Genomic DNA, 5,999 nt, shown 5'->3' with positions numbered 1-5,999 from the left:
ATAAAATTATGCTGTAACAAGTACTATGCCAGGTACTTTATATAAGATACTTTATTTGTAGTCTCTACAGATGTAAGAAATAAGATTGTTAGGCTCATTTTATGGGTAAGACTATTATTTATATTTCCACTATCAACAAGAATTTAAAGAAAATCATTTTACTTGAGTAATCTTGTCTTTTCTATATATTTAAAACAGCGTTTTTTTGAGAAATAAAATGTTTTTTCACAGAAAATGCTTCCAGGATGGATGCCCAGCACAATTAAAACTTCATGAAGATGTACTAAATTCTTAAAATGCTAAAGTTCGTATATTGCCACATCTAACCTGCATCTCAGTTAGAACTTAGAAACTATAAAATTTAATTCTATAATTAATTATGGATATAAAATTATTTTAGAGGGTAAAATATTTTCAAATCAACAAATTCAAGTAACATAATAAACATAATTTGATCTTTTAATTAAAATTTGGTCCAGTTTACAAAATATTTGAATGATCATTCCTAAATGTTGACATTATGTAATTTAATTAAATATCCTCTGAAATTTTAAAGTTTACAGTTTGGTGTTACAGTTTAGTAGTTGGGCATCACTCTATTGCTATTAGGCAGGAATCTGGTGAAATTTGATTACTATTTAACAGAGGCATCAGAAGATACAGTTACAGAAAGATTTATGAAGTCATATCCCTTTTCTGAAAATATGAATGTATTTAAAAACAATTGATCTTGAAACCACTGGAATTGCTTTCCTGCCTATCTTTTTAATCTTCCATCATCTATCCTTTTCTGGGACAGTAATTGTTCTTATACATTTGATTACTTTTACTGCCTTAGCTCTTTCTCCTTCAGATTATCAAATTATCTTCAAGTTGTATTGCAATCACTTCAGACATGTCTACCTCTCCATATTTTCCAACAAAAAAATTAGAAGTAAAAAATAAAACAGTATCAGTAACCACACTTTTTCTCTATCAAACAACTGTGCTATTTGTCACTATACCATTTTCAAATCCCTCATATACTGCCCTTTTGTACCCTTCACTTGATCCTTTCCTGAAAAGATTCTTTTCAGGAAAGATAATTCTAATATGCAATGCTATTTTTATTCTAAGCCTTTATTCAGCAAACAATTGTAAAGGAAGATAAATTGTCTTTAAAAATTGTTTTCAATTATTAAAACTCTAATGTTTTTCTCTTCAGAAGAACTTTTAATCATTCTATTTCTGAAGACAGGAGATATTTCACATGACTGATTTTTCTATCAAGAGTGTTCAATGTCATGAAATTTAGTATAAAAATAAAATTATCTTGCTCTTTGCTATTCATTAATCAGAACCTAATTCATTCTTTGAAGAAGACATAAGTTTTCTTTATTTGGGCTGACTAAATACCTGATTGCTTCAAAAAACATTTTGAGTAAATGATATTCCTAACCTGGATGGAAAATGAAACCCATCTCAACCTTGCTCTGTCATAGTTAGCTTTTACCTTTGTTCGGTAATGCTACAAATTTCTCTCTCTCTCTCTCTCCCCCTGCCCCAACGTGCTTCATCTCTCTTTCTTCATTCCCATTACTTTTTTTCCCCTCTCACGGCAAAAGACAAAAGTCAGAAGGGTGGTATTTTCTATTTGAGTCAGGAGAAAAATTTGAAAATAAGTGAATAGTACACTGACAACATTTTCAGAATTCATAGCAAGAATTTTATTGAATTTAATAATCTTCAAGTGCAAAGGGATTGTCTTTTAAGTCTCTGACTAAGAAAGTCAGAGATTCAGTCAGAGACTATTCATAGAAACTTAGGTGCTTAAATTTTTCTTACTGGACAGGATTTTAAGAACCAGTATAATGACATCACTTTAGAGAAGAGATACTGGAGGTTCACGGGGGGGGATAAGTGTCTTTCCCCTTGTTACCCAACTTACTAACTCACCATCTGCTGGCAAAGGCCCAGCTTTGTGTCCATCCACAGTGGGGAAAGATTTATCCATGGTTGGCAATCACAGTTACTCCTCTTCTTCAGGTCACAGTTCCTCCATGAACCATGAGGAGCATTCAGTGAGGAAGAATTTCCAGAAATTCACTCTGAGCACACTTCCATTCACCCACATGGAAGAGGGCTCTGCACTGGTAACCCTTGGCCTTATAGAAATTGTCCAGAATAAAGCAACTAAAGGATATTAGGTTATTTTTGTAAATCTATGCAGGTTTTAAAACGGTGATTTACTAGTTTCTCCTACAGTCAACTAGATGACAGTTTAAATTTTACTAAATGTTTTGGTCAAGAACAAATGCTAAATTAACTGCAGTTAGATAAATGTCCATAACTTCATTGTAATGAAGTAGATAATCAATACATTAAACAAGATAGCTTGGATTTGAATCCCAGCTCTGCCACTTAAGATCTGTGTAAATTTGAGCAAGTAAAACTCTTGGTAACTCAATTTTCTTAGCTTTAAAATGGAGACAATAAATTTAACTTTATCTTTGTGCTGTTTTGAGGATGCAACAAGTCAAAACATGTTGAACTCTTGGAATAAACTGACACACAGTAAGAGCTCAAAGATGTAACTACTAATTAAATATTAAATAAACTTAAAAATATTTTTCATTGCTGTCCATGCCTTGCTACAGCTAGTTCCCCAGCGATCTTCATTTCTAGGCTCTGCTTACCCCATTTTCCTTGCAGTCTGGGGAAGTAGTGGCTTAATCTATGCATGACTAATTTCTGGGTTGGATCACCGTCCTCTATTTACCCTTTCAGGTCTTTCTTTACCTTGTAACTAGCTCCCCATCTTTGAAATTATGTGGTGTGGATTCTCTTTTGCTGATTAACCCCTGATACATCTGCCCCAACTCAATATAAATTTATTTTCTACTACTCACTTCTGTCCCTTAGAACTACGTATTATGTGTTTACATCTTACTGACTACCAAGGTGTATACATGAGTATAATATTTTACATCATCTTTATATTGCTCCCTACCCAGTATATATCTCTGTGCATTTCAATAGATTTTAAAAGTATAAGGTAGACACTAATATTTATATTTATCAAAGTAATTATATATTAAAATTTTTGTAATATGTGCCTAATGAAAAATATTTGAAGAAAGTGTATCAAATATTAACAATGACTATATCTGGAAGATGGAATTTGGATTACATTTTATTCCCTTTATTATTCTTTTTAACAAATTATTTGGTGTTTCCAAAAATGTTTACAAGAAATACATATTGCTTATGATCTGGCAATTCCACTCCTGGAATATATCTGGAAAAAACTAAAACACTAATCGGAAAAAACTATAAAACACCAATGTTCACAGCAGCTTTATTTACAATAGCTGAGACACAGAAGCAACCCAAGTGCCCATCAACAGACAATTGGATTAGAACATGTGGTGTATATATGTACAACGGAATATTACTTAGCTATTAAAAAGACTGAAATTCTGCCATTTGAAGCAACATGGATGGACCTAGAGAATATTATGCTTAGTGAAATAAGTCAGAGAAAGACAAATACTGTATGATATCACATATGTGGAATCTAAAAAATATCAATAATACAAATGAATGTATATGCAAAAAAGAAACAGACTCGTAGACATAGAAAACAAACTTGTAGTTACCAAAGGGAAGAGTGAAGGGGAAAGGGACAAATTAGGGGTATGAGGTTAACAGATGCAAACTACTATGTTTAAAATAGATAAACAACAATGATACACTGTATAGCACAGGAAATAATAGCCATTATCTTGTAATAACCTATATGGAGTATAACCTGCAAAAATGCTGAATCACTATGCTGTACACCTAAAACTAATATAATATTGTAAAGCAACTGTAGTTCAATAAAAAGAAATATATATATTGCTTTTATAATCAGAAAAAATCTATATATCCAAATGGGCTAATGCAGTTTTATAATTGTTCACGGTTATGGACATTTACTTAGAAACAGTAAGCATATTAAAAGATATTATGTATTGCCTATTTTAGGAAAATCCACCCTTAAAGTCTAATCCAAACTCAAATAGTCCTTTGAACACAAAATAGTGCTTCCTTCTAGAGAAATCTTACAGTTGGAAATGATTTTATTTAAAATGTTATGATTTGGAAACTTGAGGCTGGTTAGTTCATTTCTTAGTCTATGCTTAGTTATATGTTACCTCAGCCTATCTATGCTCCTTACTACATCAGGTCCCCCAATGATTATTAGCTACTTTATGGGAGGCATCGGGTTCTATCTTCTAATCTCCCACTGTTCTTTCATAAACAGGTAATAATGATGATAATAACAATAACAGTAATAATAAAACATCTATTATTTACCATCTAAATTAGACATCATAGGACATCATCTCACTTAATTGTCATTACAACCAAATGGAATATTATCATCATTTTACAGATGAGGAACATGTGCAAGAGAAATTAATTTGCATAAGCTCACAGTCCGTTAGGTGGTAGAACCTAGATTCAAAAGGAATCTTTTATCTTACAAAAGAATACAATAATTATATCTTAATCCTTTAAATATAATATTTCATCTTTTGGGAGACATTGAAATCCTTAAGGAATGAAGAATGCACATTCTGGCAGGAATGTTTCTTCTGCAGATGTATGTTCTTCCTGTACCACAGAGCACACAGAGAGGCTCGAGTACAACACTAGATATGAGAGAGCTTGTTTTAACCATGAACATGTTTCATGGGGCACAAAAGCTACTGATTACCTCATCAATTACTGAAGTCAAATCTGCTCCCTTCTTTCACATCCCCCACAGGCTTTTTCTTTTTTCTTCTCACTGACAAACTGTTCATTGAATTTTGCCATCAGTATGGGGTGTCTTTTGTTGTATCTTAGAATCCTAGGATTCAGGGAGGTGGTAAAGTGGCAATGGTGAATTTGGGAATCTGGTCTCCCAAAAGTACCTGCCGCTCTACCCCTGATTCTGCAATGGCTGCCAGGCGGATCACCCCTCCACTGGAGCCGTCCCGCTCCATGGCCAAAGCGAGAGCTGCCCCCCTTCTTGGGGGTCCCAGCCCGCAATGATGATTCCTGCTGTCAGGTCTTCTCGGTATGGGTAACTCATCTCCTTAAAGAGTCTGGCTGACGTGTGTACCAGCGGAGGCTCATTCAGCTCAATGCTGTGGAAACCAAGCTGCTAAGTGACTGCATCAGCTACTGCCTGGCTATCAGCTGCTGAGCCTGAGCGGCAGCAAAAAATACGCTCATGAATAGGGGTCAGCTTGTCAGTCACTCGATTGGCGATGTACGACGCAGGGGTTGTTCTGGAGTCGGCTCCTAGAACCACGCCCCCATCAAATTGCACGGCCATGATAGTGGTCCCTGTTGAGACTTCCGGGTTTTCCCAGTAGGGGGTAATGGCCTCAGGCCCCCAGGCTGGTGCTGGCCGCGCTCCCCGAGCAGCTACTAAGGTGGCCGCCATCTTCTCCTCTGGTACGGCCACAAAGCAACTGTCGTAAAGCACCACAACGCTAGCACTTCCAAAAAGTCTCCAAGGAAGAATTATAATAGTGTATGTTAATATTCCAAATATTTAAAAAATCATTTCTCTTCTTAAAATCATGTCTGACATTTATCTATGAGAAGGTGTCACCTGCTGTAATGAACTGATCAGAAGAGAAGGAAAAGTGGACCAGCAGACCAAAGAATCCAAACTACAGTATGTGTGTGTGTGTGTGTGTGTGTGTGTGTGTGTGTGTGTGTGTGTGTTCCACCTTAGAGAACTAGTTTCTTATCTCTCTGTTTCCTCACCATCACCACTGGGGGGGGGGGAGTGAAGGGGAGGAGAAAGAGGGAGAAAGAAAAAGAGATAAGATTTGTCTTCAAACCTGTTCTGAAAGTAGCTTGGAGATAACTTCAGAGGCCCCAATACCACTGAAATATAAGCAGTACCAATTTGCCTATTTAGAATTGCTCTTTAAAATTTGAATCTACTTGAATGAGTACCCTAGATAGCCTGA

General features: G+C 35.4%; 1 pseudogene; it reads right to left on the bottom strand.

The window, feature by feature from the left end:
• Positions 1–4,848: 4,848 nt before the first annotated feature.
• LOC133085448 (proteasome subunit beta type-6-like) lies at positions 4,849–5,461 on the bottom strand (annotated as a pseudogene).
• Positions 5,462–5,999: the final 538 nt, after the last annotated feature.

This window comes from Eubalaena glacialis, chromosome 2 (assembly GCF_028564815.1).
Source record: "Eubalaena glacialis isolate mEubGla1 chromosome 2, mEubGla1.1.hap2.+ XY, whole genome shotgun sequence".
In the NCBI taxonomy this organism is placed as follows: domain Eukaryota; kingdom Metazoa; phylum Chordata; class Mammalia; order Artiodactyla; family Balaenidae; genus Eubalaena; species Eubalaena glacialis.
This window is presented reverse-complemented; position numbering and strand designations above follow the sequence as displayed.